General features: G+C 46.8%; 1 protein-coding gene across 2 annotated transcripts in view; it reads left to right on the forward strand.

The window, feature by feature from the left end:
- The first annotated feature begins 957 nt into the window (after positions 1–957).
- LOC138489597 (protein EURL homolog) overlaps positions 958–17857 on the forward strand; it is a 182629-nt gene continuing 165729 nt past the window's right edge. Inside the window, exon 1 of one of the 2 annotated variants that reach the window (XM_069617305.1) lies at positions 958–1048. The gene's annotated coding sequence lies outside the window, so the exon portion shown is untranslated. Of the gene's footprint in view, positions 1049–13508; positions 13596–17857 lie in introns of those variants that run through there. The other variant, XM_069617304.1, reaches the window with a different exon arrangement.

Consider the following 17857-nt stretch of genomic DNA (forward strand, 5'->3'; position numbering starts at 1 on the left):
TGACCACGTTATATAGTGCAGTGGTGAAGTGTCTGGCCTGCAAACTTGATAAATGCTGTTTGATCCCTGAGGTCTGCTTTAATTCATAAATTCAACGAGGATATTCAGTGCATCTGTTTTAGCTGGGGGGGGGACCCTCTGAATAAAGTGGGGGGGCTCCGTCCCCCCGCGTCTAACCTCGACTTGAGCCCTGTAAGAATGTATTTTGAAAAATACTAATATTTTCCGGTGGGTTAAAGCACTCGTTTTCCCAACCGGAGTTTAAATGGCTGTGCCAATTTCGTATATATAATCAAAGAGTGTAAAATGTCCCGTTTTTTATATAGCGCCTAAAGGACAGTTACGCCGGCTGTTTCTAAATGCTGCAGCTTCGTTACTGTTTCCAAGTTCCACAGTGTATCAGAGACAATGGAACAGGTGGGACATGGTTGAATTTTGCCCAGGATCACAGTTTGGTCAAATGGTGAAATCGGGATTCGATGGTATGCCTCCTTGCTTCCAAGCAAACACCGTGGATAATGGGGCCTCGTTTACACACGTGGCCATCAGAGGGTCCACATTTGAAGGCAGAAGGCACATTTGAAGGCAGAAGCCTTGTCACAACCTTCCCTGAATCTGCATAAAGTGACAGGAGACCCCTGCACGGTCTTAGGTCTGTGCTCTGGAGGAACGTGAAGGCCAAACGGGAACGGAATGTCAACATGGAGCTCGGCCAGAGCGCTGGCGAGAGAGAGCACGCCGCCGAAGCCTGCACGAGCAATACCCATCTGCCAAAGGCCAGTGCCTTCGGTATTATAATGCCAGAAAGAATTCCAAAGCCTGCCAGTCAAGTAAAGCTGCGTCTATAGCACCGGCGCGACACGGGGCTCTAGGGAGAGTGGCCGGCAGCCACCGGCAGCCTCTGAGTTACTCCAGGCTGCCCCCTTGTGACATCAGTGAGCATCACACCGCGGGCCTGCAGAAAAGCCCAAGGCCAGAGGCACACAGCCAAGCAGGGACAGAATATTGAGCCAGCTGGCACCACTCGGGCGCTACTTCTCAAACACAGGTACAACTGACAAAGCCAATAGGTCTGGCTTTTTATATTGCAGCGCTTTTCTGTGTTAAGCATGGGTATCTATTTACTGGTTACTGTCATGCACTTGCTTAGAGTGTGTTACTTGGCAGAGAGGCGTCACGCACTTGTAATGAGTGGACTATGTGTTGGAGAAGGGTGGCACAGTTGCAATAAATGGGACTTTGATGTGGTTTGCAGGAAGTGTGCACCTGCTGTCAGTGTCGTGTCAGTTTGTTGAAGAAGGTTAGTGCATTTGCGAGGGTGCGCGAAGCATTCAGTGCAGTGATTATCTGGGTGATGATTGGGTGCAGTGATTATGTTGGGTGATACGCAGTAGTGGCCTAGTTATGTGTGATATTTGCAGATAATCCCATAAGAACTGAAGACGGAGCTTGAAATGACACTACATAACTCAAAAGACCCGAGTTGGGGCTAGATGTGTATAATTAATTTTTTAGAGTATATTTTAAGAACATATTCACTGTTGATAGCATTGGCCATTACACTAGTTGTCTGTGGTTGGATAAAAAGAGTGGGTAGATCAGGGGCCTGCGACCTGCGGCCTTCCAACTGTTTTGGACTACGACATCCATGATGCACCATCATTGAATTTTCTGATTAGGGTTGATGGGAGATGCAGTCCAAAATATCTTGAGAGTCAAAGGTGGCAGACCTCGGGGTACGATGTGATGTATGTTTGTCAGGAATGGTGCATCCATGTGTGCATATCTTTTATAGTGATACACTTTGCGTGTTATGCATGAACGGTTCTATGTGATGACATCGTTGGAAAAAATATTGGGCCTCATTACGAGGTTGCCAGTAACCCACTGGTGCTTCCGGCGAGTTGCTGGAAACCCTGTATTACTGTTACCGCCGCCTGACATGATATGATAAGTAATTTATAGCGCGCCTGTACACAAGTGTTCGACCGGGATATCACAGGCAGCAGCGGTATGGTAAATTCCCATTCCCACGGAGTGCCATAGGTCTTCATGGGGACGAGAGCACTGAAGCACCTGCACCGTAAGTAACAATGCCGGTGCTGCAGTGAGAGACATGCCGGAAGGGGCCTGAACTCCCGGCAGGTGAGGCCTGCCGGTAGTGCAGTGCCCCCACCAACAGACTGAAACGGTGCCGTTAACTTTTTACTGGCACCTGTGTTTCCTGACAGGCTCACTAATAATGAGGCCCATTTTCAACAATGTTTTTTTCCTCCCAATAATAGACCTCCTGGCCATATTCTAGGACCAGCAATACATTTAAACAATCCCCAGCCTTAGAATATAAGGGGAAACGGCTAGATAGTGGGAGAAAAAAAGACCCTTTCCCCATTGCCTACATGGACATTCGTTTTTGTACATGTGTGTCCAACAGGCCATCTTCAGGCATTTGAGGACAGGGGCACAAAGAAAAAAAAGAAATTAAGGAAGCCAATAATTCTCTCCCCCCCTCACCCACCACACACACACCTCTACCCTGCCTTGCAGTCATAACCCAAAGCTTGATAGGCTTACCTGGCAGCAATCAAAATAATTATGCAGCACCCCTTGAAGCACCCATCCCCCTTCCTCTGTGCTGACATCAGAATAATAAATGGCATTGCAAAGGTAAAGTTAGTAGTCCAGGTTGGGGTGGGGGGCTTGTGTTCTAGCACAGGTACATCACACACAGTAACAATGGCAGCCACAAGAAAGGTAGACATGGAGGCTGGACAAAGAACAGTGGGCTGGGTCTGTGGCTCAGTGGGCTAATGTGCCCACTACAGGGCCCTGTTTTTGACCTCATGGTCACAGGTTCAAATCCCAGCAGGTCCGCACAGCCCTTCATCCTTCAGAGGTCGATAAAATGAGTACTATTAAGTTGGGTAACAATAAACATCTGTTATCTGTCAAGAGCGCCAAGATGCCCCTATGGGGGCGAACGTGCAATCCCAAAGGTACACATGCCCCAGTAGAGGGACAAAACTCAGATTAAGCATCATGTGGAAGACACATGTCCTAGAACGTGTGAGTTAAGAGAATACATGTTAGAAGGTGCACACTCCTGAATGTGGACCAAGATTAGAAGACGGTCATTGTTTTCAAGTGGTGTTGCCATGAGCGCTCCAAGTAACAAATTACTCTGCGGTCTGCAAATATCTAGACTTATCTGGCCCGTATCTGGGACTGGATGCTTGACAACAGCCTCTGCTTGAAGGCTTCCAAATCAGAGACCATCCTAATCGGAGCAGGAATCCCCCATACACTCCTTTTCTCCTGGCCCTTTTACAGGGCCTGCCCATCCAAAGTAGCTGAAGGAAATTTTGATGATCATCTCTCCTTTATCAAACACAATCTTACCAAGACATCCCACTATCGCCATCACATGCTCAAACGCATCCTGCCCTTAATTTTGCATTTAGTTATAAAGGAAAGACTACATTACCCAGAATGCAAACTATAAAACGGCACTCTGTGGGCTATGTACAGCTGACATGGCTCCAGTGTGAAGGCGCCTGAAGGCCCCAGCCAATTGAAAATGTAATACCTTGTGGCTGGAAGAGACTTGCCACTTAAAGCAGGAACAGAAACAATGCAGTTAAAGCAAAATCAAATAGGTGCTTACATTGTACAGTTGCTGCTCTTGGGGGTCTTAGACACCATCACATTACATATTCCATTATCTATATCGAGAGCTCTGAAGCTTGTCCATAACACGCAAAAGTAGGTCATCTGCATTTAGAGTTTGCTTTGCATTCTTGGACTTGTCCTGAATTTTAAATGGGAATGTCAAAACGACATGTTCCAGAATGCAAAAAGATAAAATGGATGCATGACCCAGAATGCATCGCCTATTCATGTATGGGCTAGTCTGAATGTCCGTTTTGGGCTTCAAAGTCGAAAGTAAAGGTGTGTCAGTGATCTGCTTGTAATGCATAACCAGCTAATCACCAACATAAAATCCTGCACGCTTTAGACCCTGCATTACCAATGTTACCTATATACCTTTTTCAAAAGTTCTCTGAGCTCAAGAATTATTTATTTATTGTGGCCTCAGAACTAGAACAGTCGTGCCCCTTAAAATGTCTGCAATTCTTCTATGGCATAAGTAAACAAGCATTGTCAAAGCCAACAGGTTGGGCTTTTTTGTAGGGATAGGATAGGCATTTGCAAGGCATTGATTTAATGGTACTACCTGGTCATAACATCCCAACAGCTGGAAAATGGAGTGATTGCCTGGACATATGATGCCAGTACCTAGCAAGTGCTTATCATACCACAAGCCAAAACTGTTGACTTTGTTGTACCACCTTGCGTTTAATAGGATTTCAGTGCATGGAAGAGATATAAATCAGGTAGCTCAAGGCACACTTGGTTAAGGCATTTTCAATACACCAGTAGCCATTTGCAGCTAAGACATTCATTCTCAGCATACTGATTAGAAAAAAAACTGTCAGGCCAACGTTTGATGTTACTACTTGACAGAGCAAGCTCAAATAGATCCCATGAGCATGTGTTTAGGGCACATTATGGGCAGGTAGTGGTTGGGAATGTCCATAAGGATTAGTGTGGTCATGGGCTGTCGATAGGTGGGTTAATAACCAAACAATACCCACAAGCTGTGTGTCCGCCTCACATGTGATCTCCCTCCTATCTATACCCCCAATGCAATAGTTTCAGCTTATAGGTGGTGCTTAGGTCCTCCTTCCTCATTAAATTCCCTCTACTTATTCCCTCTCCCCCATTCTTATTCATCATTCTAGGTCCTTTTACTCATCCTAGACCACATTTTGCTGGAACTGGCCCATCACTGCGACTCTAAAATGCTGACTGAGCTGTTGGCATTTTAGAAAATGCTGACTCCCATTACTGTGCCCAAATGTAGTGGGGGCTGCAGGGGTTTCCCCCGCTCTCCTTGGTCGCAGTAACAGGAGTCAGGGATTCCAGGGGTGCCCCCTGCTTACCATTGCGATAAGCGGGGGATAGGAAAGAAAAACTTGTTTTTAAAAAAAGGGCCCAGCGGCCTCAGCACTGCCCACATAAGTGCGAGGAACTGACACCGCAGGTGTACAGGACAGTCAGCGGCACACACAAAAGTGCACCGCAGCACAGGTAAGTGGGGTGGGGGTGGGGGGCTGGAGTATTGCGTGGTATGTGGGCAAAAGGGATCACTGCGCCGTGCCGTTATTGGCAACAACATTCTTTTAATCCCTCTTCCTTAACCTGGCCCTCATCCTCATCTTTGCTCCTCTTCTTCACCCAGTCCTCATACTCATCCCTCTTCATCTCCCCCTTCTAGTCCCTCTTCCTATTTCTCATCCTAGTGCCTCTTGCTAGTTTCTGTACCCCTTCCTTGCCCTCATACTTTGCCTTACTCACTGTTATGTGTCCTAGTCTTCTCTTCATTTCCCCTCTCCTTTCTAGTAGTACCTCCATCTAAGATCCTTGTTCTCGTACCCTCCTTCTCGTTCTTGTCCCTGTTTTTCATCCCACTTTCAGTTAATCATCTTCGTCTGGCTTCCTCACCCTCGTCACTCTTCCCTGTCTTTGTCCTTCTTCCCAACCACTGCTCCTTGTGCCTCATCCCTCTTCCTTTTGCTAGTCCCTCTTCATAGATTCTCATCGTCAACCTAGTTGCTCTTTTTCATACCTCTCCATTATTGTAGTCCCTCTTCCTTATCCTAATCCGTCTTTCTGATTCTAGTCCATATTCCTCATTGAAGTGTCTTTTTCTCATCCTAGTCTCTTCCTTGTCTGAGTACCTCTGTTCTTTCTCTTCCCAGTCCCCCATTCTAGTCCTACTTCCTTTTCAAATTCCCTCTTCCTCGTCTCTCTTCCTCGTTCTAGTATCTCTTCCCCTTCCCTGGCCCTCTTCCTTATCCTGCTTCTTTTTCTTGATCCGTGTCCGCATCATTCTTTCCCATCCTAGTCCATCTTCACATCTGCATCCATGTGCCTCTTCTTCATCTTAGCCCCTCTTTCTAGTCCCTCACCCTAGTCCCTATTTCATCCTAGTACCTCTTTCTCTTTTTTGCCCTAGCCACCCTTCCTCATCCCTTTTCCTCATCTAAATCCACATTTCTAGTCCTTGTTCTGGCCTCATTTCCTCATTCTACTCCCCAAAACACATATTAATTCCTCATCCTAGTCCCTCTTCCTTGTCCTAGTTCTTCTTCCTCTCACATTTCATCGTCCCCCTTCCTCTTTTTTATCCTTATCTCCCTTCATCTTAATCCAAATCCCTCTTCCTTGTCACATTCACTCATCCTAGTCCTAGCCCCGTATCTATTCTCCCACCCTCATACCTAATCTTTAGTCTCCCACCCTGGAGTAGTTTCCCATCCATCACTCAAAGTATGTGTCAGAACTAATCACCTTCAGGGGTTTTACCCCCCCCTGTGGAAAAGCAAGGAGCTGCAATGTCCTTCCTGCCAATGCACCAGCCTTCCAAGATAGGGTATCCAGGTGGCTGATGGATCAAATGAAAGGTGGAAGGCATGCTACTGGCTCTCTCCCAGGCTGTCAAAGGAAAACAAATGCTCAGTGTTATTACAATATAACATTTAACAAGCTATGGTCCCCTTCAGTAATTTCTCAAAAGCCCACCTGTACCTTCGGGGGACTGTTCTTGGATCACTGTAAACCTAAGTGGTAAATGCCTCTGGAATTAATCCTGAGTCAATAGTTCAGAGGTGTCAACCCAATAGCACAAGGACAGATGCTAAAGAACCGAAGGGCATAAGGGTCTGGCTGTTGGGCCGGAATCCTGATGGTCTTTCAGGATATCCGTCATTAATATTCATGAGGAAATATGTGAATACATTTAGAATCATTGTATGCAAATGTATCTCATGAAAATGAATGAGGGGTATCCTGAAAACCCATCACGGATCCAGTCCTCGAGGCCTGGAGTTGGACAACCCTGCGCTAAGGGAAACAGGACCAGGTCCCTAGGAAAGACTAAAGTAAACTGTTAGGTCGCTAGCACAACCTAGAAGGACCGGAACCATCCCCAGGGCCAATAAAGGAAAGGGTAGGGCCACCCAAGAAATACATGGGAGTGGCTCTAGCAAATAGCCCAATGGTTGGGAACAAACCCCCACAACAGAGTATATGTCAACAATACAGCTAAACTCCAGTAGAACAGTCCCGTGTTAAACAGGGCACACATGTGTAACGATATCCAGTGAACTCCAAATTCAGGGTAGGAAGGAAAGGCAAGGTCAAGTTGCTAATGAAGACAAAAACAGTAGCCAAAGTCATCAAGCCAAGAGTACAGAGCATAGGCAGGTCTGGGAGTCAGAACACATAAACTCGGATCCAGACACACACACTACTCCAAATGACAAAACAAACTTGTTGAAGACCATAGAGGGCTGTTTGGAAGCTACTTTTACTCCTGCGATTGTAGAACATGCTCATCCCTTCCTGCGCAGGCATCAGAGCAATGTTGATGAGGCACATCCGCACCACATCCGCACCGGGTCGTTCAACTCCCAGGACTTGTAGTTACAGTTTCTGGGGGCGAGGCATAAGATTCAAAGGAAGCTGCCAAACCGTCAACACTGGGGCTGTATACTGCAGAGCTAACGGGATTGTGACAACCTGAAGGGTCTTCTCTCTGTGCTTCTTCCTGCTTTCCTATGGTGGTTAGTTGGATATAACCACCGCTGGTCCATCTTGTAGTTCAATAGATGTTGCTGGATCTCTTCCATGAGCTGTAAGTAGGGGTACAGCTTCTCATCAGGTTTAATACTGCATGTGCCTTCCCCACTTTCCAAAGGTGAGTTTACGATTGCCTTATCACCTTCCTCCCCTGGAGTCCTGGCCTCCGTCTTCACCGCCTCTCACTCGCTTTGTGGTCATGCATCTCCTCGATGCCACACAATGTGCTTGTCCATCCTGCCAGTGGATGCTTGTTCCCTTCATATCAGCGTCTCAGCCCTGACCCCTGCCTTAGACCATGTTGCCTTCATGATGTTGCTGGGTATCTTCTTGTTAGTTTCCTGTCACTATTCTCCAACCGCCTCCTGCTGTTTCAACCCAAACCCCTATAGTCCTCTCCAGCCAGCTGCCTCCTAATCAGGGCTGGACTGGCCTACAGGGAACTCTGGAGATTTCCTGGTAGGCCTCTACACCCTGGGCCTCTTTTGTATTTCATTTCCAAATGTTTTCATAGGAACAGGGTTGGGCTTCCTGAAAATGTGCAATATGGGGCCAATCTGAAAATTATTTTCAGGGCCTACTTTGGTTCCCAGTCCACCCCAGCTCCTAACCTCTCCGACCAACCTCCTCCTACTGTTTCCAATCCACCTCTTGCTGATATCTCCAACCAACCTCCTCCTACTGTTTCCAATCCACCTCTTGCTGATATCTCCAACCAACCTCCTCCTACTGTTTCCAATCCACCTCTTGCTGATATCTCCAACCAACATACTCCTGTATTGTCTCCAATTTCCTCCTCTTAGCACTCACTCTCCAAACTCCTTTCTCACTCGCCAACTTGCTCCAAACTCTGCCTCCAACTCCTGCTCCAAAGCCCACACTTCCTGTCTGTGATTCTGACCTCATATAGTCCTGTGCCCTATCCCCTGAGGTTAGGGTTCCTATGAGAGTCAGTACCTCTGAAGTTGAGTGAGCGCGGGGGGCAGTCATTTTCTGTACCTACTTAATTCACCTGAGTTTACATTGGAACTTTGGGGCTGGGCCTTATCCACCATTAGCACCCAGAGTGAGGGATCCAGCCAATCAGCTTCCTCCATCGCCAGGTGTGAAGAAGCAGTGAAAGCCCGCAGGAGCTGCTGGCTCCCCTCCACTAAATGTACCATTGTCCTTTAGAGCCCCGGCTTCTCCATTCTCAGCCCAGATACCTCTCCATGCACCTTGCCCCACCTCCTTCTCACCACACTTGCCTTCTGCGCGGGTCACTCCCATCGTCCTCCTGATGCCTGCCCGCCATACACCATGGCAAAGGGCTCACTCCCAAACCCCTGACTCATTTATGGCCGACATCTTGCATTGGGGATACTTTCCCATTGAGAGAGATGTATGACCACACTCGTGCCTCATCAAAGGGAATGTTTTTCCATTTTTCACAGACTAAATGCCATAAGCACCTTGGGGCACCTAGCCGAGGTGCTAATGGCATTAACGTGCACATTTGAGGGCTGGCTTGGCTATTAACAGCTACAGCCTGTTCGAGGCCATCCCTTTGCTTGTGCCAAGTCAATCCCCAAACGCGGGTGTTAATGACACATGTTTGGATTTTGCTTTCACTAATCGAGGGAGGGCTGCCACTCCAGGATGCCCAATAAATTGCCTCTGTTTGCCAGCAAGAGGTAGCATGGGCTTGCGCTCCATGGACAGAGCCCCTCTTCCCTTTCCATGGCAGCCTGCAGAAGGCGAAGAGAGAACCCTATGACCATATTACCACAAGCACATTTTTTTGCCCTTTCAAACCTATGCCACTTTCTAATAACTTTACCACATAGCCCCGGTCCCAGGTAGACATGGCCACTTGAATCCCACTTGTCATCCCTGATGGTCATAACCAGTTGTCTGGGTCATGTCCTTATGCCATGGACCGGACAATCTGGCCACTGCCCATGGCCACAGGCTATACCTCATTCACCAAAGGTATATCACTTTTTTGTACGTACATTATTACACTAATTATTGTAAAACACGGCACATTTGCAAAACCATGCTTTAAGGTTCTTGCCAATGCTCCTTACACAGGTTTGCTGGAAATCCGCCCATTTTTCTTTTCTCCAAAAGTTTCAAAATGTATGTACATACAATAGTCATGTAACATAGGCCCCACTTGACACAATCCATTCAGACTTTACACAAACATCCAAGGTTGGGTCAATAATCTTTCTGAAAACCTTAATCCACATTCGTCAAACGGCAACAAAGTTATAAGCCACCTAAAAATGTTGAGGCCCCCCTAATTTAGCCCCCTCTTGACAAAATCCCACCAAACTTTACAAAAATATTTATATCTAGATCTAAAATCATTTTGCAAACTTTTGTGTCGATCTGTCAAATGGCACCACATTTATAAGCCTTTACAATATTTTAGCTCCCCCTCTAATTTTGCCCCCTCTTGACAGAACCCCACCAAACTTTGCAAAAACATTTATATCTAGATTAAAAATCGTTTTGCTAACTTGTGCAGATTCATCAAATGGCTCCACATATATAAGTCTTTACAATATTTTGGGACCCCCCATCTAATTATGTTCCCTCTTGACAAAACAGCTCCACACTTTCTAGAACCATTCCAGAATCAGGTCTAGAATAACATTTCATTGAGTGATGCCAAATTTATAATTTATAAGCCATCCAAACGCTGTTTTTCACCAACCCTGTAATGCAGAAATAGGCAAAGATGTCCCCAAACATCTGAAGTGTTCGCGGACATCACAGGACTGTACCCGAACATCTGGAAAGTTTGCGAACTTCGGGGATGAAAACACTCGTTTTTGGCTTCTTATGGCCATATTCCATCCCATCCTCATCACTCCTCACCTCCCCAGAGATTGTCTGATAAGTTTGACAAGTGCAATGTTGTGTTTTTTAATGTTTTTATCGCAATGTTTGTGGACACCGGCGGCTATCCGCGAATTCAACATGGCGGGCGTTTCCAAAAATCGGACGCACTTCACGCTTTTCACCATCCAATCAGTGGGCGCGTCCAATGTCTGCGAGCATCACGTTGTCCTCTAGGCCAATCGGATGCCCGTCCGCAGACTGAACAGGGAAGTGAGTCTGCGGATGAACCCAGATTTCACTCATTTCTTTTACCTACTTTTTGGCTGTTTAAAAAAAAACTACTGGACGGATGTACACCAAATTTACAAAAGCACGCTTTTGGGACCAAGCCACACCTCCTGCCGCACATTTGGTGAAAATCCATCGAGCGGTTTGGGCTCTAGACGTGAGCAACATTTATTTTCCATTATGTCTATGGAAGAAACAGAAATTATGGGACCCACCAACAACTTTGCCCCCCACCCCCACTTGACGAAACCGCACCAAACTTCCCAGAAGAGTTCTGACGGGACCATATACTTTTTTTTACAAAGTTTGGTACGTATTCGTCTGGGGGGAGGGCAAATTTATAAGCCACCCAAAAAGTGCTCTTCCTGTGGGTTGAGCAACGTAACCATAACCTAGCGCAGGCCCTGTAGTAATAATTCAAGTTTGGAGTCGTACAGTCTGAATGTTTTGCCCTGTAGTGAACAGATTGTTTGGGGTTTCACCATTATGTTGGACCTCCTTTATAGGCCTGAACAATTGGAGTTTTAAGGCATGTTTTAACTTTTTAGTTTTGGCTATTAGGTGGAGCTGAAAGCACTACCTTTAAGCTGAAACTATTGTCATTAAAATAAGAGCTTTAACATAATAGCTTGTAATAGGGGCTATGAATGAGGGTCTCTGATGCATTTCATTGCAGCTGACATATGAGGATGGATTTGTGTTCTTTGGCTATGTGTCCCACCTCTTTAACGTCCATCTCCAAGTCAAATCTATATGATTTTCCTCCCATTCCAACCGATCTTCCCTCAAAACACCCCCCCCCCCTTTTTTGGTTCTTTACAGTGCTGAATTTGTCAGCCATTCTTTTCCTACAGAGCCACCATCTTGAAATGTGCCAACATAGGCCCAGACTGTCTTGTTTTACCTTGCCCTGGGTTTTCACTGGGCTCCCCTTTGTCTGTCCCCCACCTTTTTCTCATCATGCACACAGGGGTGCTGTAGAGCTGCCCTTTGCCGCGACATACTGCAGGATAGCGTGGGGAAGTGGAGAGGGACCTGCCGTGCTAGCCGCCGCCCAGTCACCCACTCATTCTGCATGAGTGTGTCAGTGTGTGATCTCTGATCGCAGACTGGTCGTGCAGCAGGCACATAGGCTCACTGAACAATCTCGTGAAACTGTGATACATGGTCTAACATTGGTGTACTTTTGCATCTGGTGTGTGTCCAAGGTCCGATCACAACACCCTGTCCGAATACCCGGTCTCCCCACTGCGCAAGCAGCTGTGTCTCCTCCTCCCCCCTTTTTTACAACGCTTGGCCGCCGTTAGCTAGTGCCACTCCCTCAATGGAATCAATCCTCAAAGGGACTACAACTTTTTGGTTGCATCCCTTCCATGCACAGGTTTTCTTATGACTGTAGATAGACTGTGAGCCTTCACTGACAAACCGCTGCACTGGTATCTGTTCCGCACTGGAGCTCATGCCTCTCGTCTTTTCACAGCTGTTCAGATGACGCTCTGGCATCCTCAAACTTCCGTTCAAACTGCTGTAATATGCTCCAGGTGCAGCGTTAATGTCATAAGCCCTATTAAGCAACAAGCATAGGACATGGGAGGATATTCAATGAATGGAACACACGTAGAGCAATATGTAGCTTAGTCGGTTGTGTGGTGGCAACCAAGCTATTTGTGCATCTAATTTAAGGCTTTGGATTAAGGCGCTATATAAATAACACATCATTATCATTATCATGAGGCACTCGATTTTGCATAGTGTTCCACAGGGGAATGCTTACGTATAATGTGCCTACGTTTTGCATTGCCACGCCACACTTTCTTCAACCTAGCAAAGCAACTTCATTGTAAGGCACAATCCATTTCAGTATTCGTTAGCTATATTTGCATACAGTGCATTGCACCCTATATTTGATATTTTCCAAAGTCTGCTGATCAACACATGCTGTCCTGGTTTGCACTTTGCATTCTGGGACTTGTAGTCCTGGATATACCCAGGGGAAATCTAGGAATACAAGTCCCAGAATGCAAAGATAAAACTGGTGTGGAGTAGCGTCCCCTGAATGAAATGGGTAACGTTAGTATAGGATTACCTGTAGTGAAGGGTATTTCTTACAACGTTTGCTGCGGTCAGCGGAGCAGCTCCAGCTGGTTTAATTAAGGAAAAAGTATTCGCAGTAACCCTCCAGAAATGTTTACATTTGCCTATCAGCTGTTCGCCGCAAACGGTATAATTATTAATGAAGTTGTACATTGTCGGTTTAATGGCAACACATGGCCAATTTAAGAATGTAGAAGTGTGAGCTCACGGGCTCTCACTGAAGCCTCACACGTGAGGGGTTTAGTTGAAAATGTGGGTGCAGTGAACTTGATAGTAAGGACAGCTGCTGATTCTATATTTGAAGCTAATATCACACGGGCTGATTCATGGAATTAGCACGCCATTCTACATGCGAAACCACGTTCGGCTATTCATGGAATCGACTGCGTGGGACTTTTTCCTAACTTGTGTGGACTTCGCGCAGGCTTGGCACGTCTCTGCGAGCGGTCGAGTGCCTTGCACAAGACACCATGCAGAGCGTGGGCGAGACCTGCGCAGAGGGCGGAGTGGAGGCGGAACTCGGAAAATGGGGGGTTTATGAGGGACGGGCTGCAGGCAGTCCATAGCATGCCCACAAATGCGCACGACAAAGCATATTCATGGATGTGACTGCGCAATCTCCCACCTGTGAAATGCCCATGCAAATCCTTCCTTTTGTCCGCCACCCAAAGGCAGGTGTAAGTATACTTGCGCATAGCAGTCGCAGCACGGAGGTATGTTTGCATGTTGGATTTAGGGGTGGGTGTTCGCAGCCGGGGATCCAATCGGATTTAGGTGTGCATGAACGCAGTGTAGCGTGGAGCAGGAACGGTTTACGGCGGTTCGCACGCAGATTTTCAGAGTTTTACACGAGTTACGATACATCGTACGCATGTTGTCGGGATGCGGGTAACAGTTACGGCAGACCGCAGACTGCACGCAGGGCCCTTGAGATGCAGGCCTGCTTGCGGTGGACCCCACGCACTATTTGAAGGGTGTGTATATTCGCACCTTGCGGAGCCAAAGGTAGCTGTACTGGCTGTTTTTTGCTTTGCGTGGTGGCATGTCGGGGGCGTTCCGTCCGCAACCTGCGTTTACAGTTACTTTGTGCAGAAAAATCCATGAATACTCGGGGCATGCATTTTTTATTCTGCGCACAGGTTCGCGCAGTTTCATTCTCGTGCGTGCGGTCCTTGCAGGATTTATGCTCTCTTTTCCACGAATCAGCCCCTATGTTCTGATGAACATGCAGGTCACCAGGGTTGTGTTTTATTAAGTGATGATGGAGGGTGAATAGGCATGCCATAAGGCTTCAATGGCGATGTCGTGTCTATGTCCAGCAAGAACATCTTAATTTGAGGAAGGGAGTTTAAACGTACCTTGCAATGGAATTGCAGTATTTAATGAAGAGAACAAACGTACACCATTTACCATTTCACTACAAAGAAAAACCTGCAAGAGAAACATTTTTAGGGTCAATTGTTGCCACGTTAGAACAAAATAGGTGGCAGAGCAAACACGTGGCAAGCATGTTGATTTCTTTAACTAAAGTACGGTAAATCCGGCAGGGCCAGAATGTTCCAGAGCCTTGAGATGCCTGGAATACTGAAGAGCACCAGTGAACACTGATGTTGCTGAAGGGACAGCTGCAAACGACTTCCTCTACTAGGAAGCAGAGGGTTGCCTAATGGGAACCGGAAATGTTTAATTCGAGCTGCCGGCCCAACTGGGTGCACCTACTTGCCACAATACTCAACATTCTGATAGACATATTTTGTGGGCTTGGCCTTTCTGGGCGATCATCTTTTTTTAGCTCTTCAGATGATGTCGTGCTTTTTAGTTGGGAAATGTGGTTCCCCTAAATGTAAGGCTTTAACACTATTAGGATGTTGGTAGTGCCGCCCTGCTTTTATCTTTCTATTCTGTGATTTGTAGTCCTGGTTTCTAATGAGGGAACCCAGGACTACAAGTCCCAGGATGCAAAGTAAAAGCCCGGATTGGACTGGAATCTCCTAGCATGTATGTATCTCCTTTGTTCTTTGTCCCAGACTGCCTGAATGTGCTTCACATAACATAAGTCACTGTGCGGCTAGGTATTATTTCCTATCTCTTATTTTGCTTATACGTGGTTTTTTTAATCTTATTTCCCTTCCCAAATTATTGTGATTGTATTTTCAAAGTGACCCTGGCATATATTTTTGTGAGAGTTTTCGGTTCTTCTTTGAGAAGTGCTTTGTCAGCTACTCACTTATTTCTCTCCCCTTTTCTCCCTCCTTTTTTCTTCCCGCTCTTGCTAATCCTCACTCTGCTTGCAGACACTCTCTCCTTATCCACTCTTTCCCTGTTCATTTCTCCTCTTCACTCTCCCTCATCCTCTCCATAGCAACCATCTGTGCATCCACATCACATCTTCCAGTGCTCTTCCACTTTCTCCCTCAACCTTCCTCTCACACCCTCACTCTCACCATCCTGCTCTCAGGCTCTCTTGCTCACACCTCCTCTTGCTCGTCCTTACTTCCCTCCCCTCCCCTCCCTCCCTCATTCTCTTGTCTCGGCACCCTCCTCCACATCTTTCCTCGCTCCCTTTCGCCTATAAATGCAAAGTGCAATGTACACTAGAAACCGTCAAACTATTGGCTTTGGCAATGCTTGTTTAAGGATACCAGGGCAGATGGTGCAGACATGTAAAGCTTTGTATGAGTCTCTTTAGCAACATGTGGAAGCTTCTGGTTCATTTCTGGCTCCCCAGCCTTCTAATTAGTTTCCAATTCACTTGGTTCCCAGCATCTACTGTTGCTCACAAGCAGTGATAGGAGCTGCTTTCAAATAACCCCAGGACCAATCAACTCTGATCAAAAGAAGCACACAGAATTGGAGAGGTCTCTTAGAAAAATTATGAACGAGCTTGGCCAAACAGAAGCCTAGTATTGCTCATGGCTGTTTCTAGCTAACATGGCCACCAGGACACATGTCAAAATGCCAGACTAAAATTCCATCCCTCTAGTTTTGAAAAAGCAGCTTCAGCCCTTTTCTGTTGTAAAGTGAAGTTGAAATTCGGTGATGATCTTATCCAATGGAAATGCAGCTCATCTGGTTCTATTAATCTTTAATCAATTCATTGATCTTCTGGTGGCACTGAGATCCTGCAGGAACTTTATGGTACTCCTGCACACAGCTCCTACAGACATCTAACAGTGTTTCTACCGATACCCCACCAGGTGGCCCGTCTGCATTTCAATTCAAATGCAGGTAATAGCCGGTAAGATGGCTCGGCGGGTCAAGCGCTCGTTGCTGTGATCTACAAGTCGCAGGTTCCGATCTCGGCGAGGTAGACTCAGCCTTTCATCCTGACGAGGTCGATAAAGTGAGTACCAATTTCGATTGGGTAATAATAAATGTAAATATGTGCTATATAAAGCACTTTGGATGAAAGCACTATCTAAATATCAGATTATTATAATTGAGGTGCTGCATGCACCCAAAAGAAGTCCTAAAACCACAGCACCAGGTACTTGAAAAGTATCAGAGTGGGCTCCTGCAGCGACAGTAATGATGCCTGCCACTTAGGCACCAGAGTGAGCTCCATCAGAGACCGCTCAGAGTGCATGCAGGTTCCTGCAGCCTTCTGCAGGCACCCTGTTGAACCTCTGCTGTAGCAATGGGGTACCTAGCCAGCAATCTGCTAAGCGCCTACACGCAGCAACACATGTCCTGCAGACACTCCACTGAATTCCTGCAGGCAAGCCACATAGCTCCTGCAGGCACCCCATTAAGCGCCTGCGGTCCATCCACTGAGCTTCTGCAGGTGTGCCATTGAACACATGCTGGCATGGAGCCCCTAAAGTGATCCAACTGATCAGGCCCCAATGAGATCCCAGAGACCTTAGAGTGATAGCATTGCCCTTCTGCGTGTACCCCACTGAGGTCCTACCACCACGCCGATGAGCTCCAGCAGACATGAGCGCCTTAACCCTCATTTGCTCATACGTCACACCTTGGCCATTCTCAAACGAGAATGTTTCCCCTTGTCCTCCGTCTTCTCTTTTTAGCCCACACACTCACCTTACCTTCACTTTCACCCTCTGATCTCACAGCATCTCCTCGTTGTCGTGTTGAGCCTTCCACGTGCTTCCCTTTACATTATCTGCATGCATCCTGCCTCATTCTGTCACCCCTATTCACTGCTGTATGTACATCTTTTATTTTCTCAAAGTCCCTTTTCGTTTTCTTTCCAGTTTCCTCTTTGCCTTCATTTTACGATTTCTCCCTCCAACTTTCCTGCTTCCGATTTCTTTCTCCCCTTTTCTGTCTACCTTGCACCACAATTGTTTGTATGATCCCTTTCTAGGTTATTTATGTCCGGCCACTATGACCAGGTAGGTCTCCAGCCCCCCTGGCCTGAAACTTGCCCACTAGACGACGTGAAAGGAAGAGCAAAACAATTAAGAAATATATGATATTTACATTTTTCTCTGCAGGGATTATCTTGATACTACCCTGGCGCTAATGGGTTAACGGCGCCGTAAAAGGCTGCAGCGCCATTAACCCATTAGCGCCTGATTACGAGGTCCCTTTGCGGGACCCGACCTTAACAGCTGGTCTCCACCAGCCGTTAAAGTAGGGACCCGCAAAGGGACCTTGGTGCTAAGTACGGTGACGCAATTTGCGGTACCATACTTAGCGCCTTCCCCATTCCCATTGGTCACTATGGGGCAAAAATGTAAATGGGGAAGGGCCATGGAGGAAGGGGGAATTACCGCCCCGCCAACCTTGTAATGGGGTGGTAATTCCCCCTTTCTCCATGGCAGAGTCAGTAAGTTACCGGCATGGACTATGGTGCTATTAGCACCAGGGTTTTCCGCCTGGGTCGTAATGAGGCCCACAGATTTTGGGGTTTAAAAGGTGTGCCCCTTTAATACTTTGTGAGCAGCTTTATAGGAACATCTTTTCTCAGATAACT

Source organism: Ambystoma mexicanum, chromosome 9, assembly GCF_040938575.1.
Source record: "Ambystoma mexicanum isolate Mex_15411 chromosome 9, UKY_AmexF1_1, whole genome shotgun sequence".
Classification (NCBI taxonomy): domain Eukaryota; kingdom Metazoa; phylum Chordata; class Amphibia; order Caudata; family Ambystomatidae; genus Ambystoma; species Ambystoma mexicanum.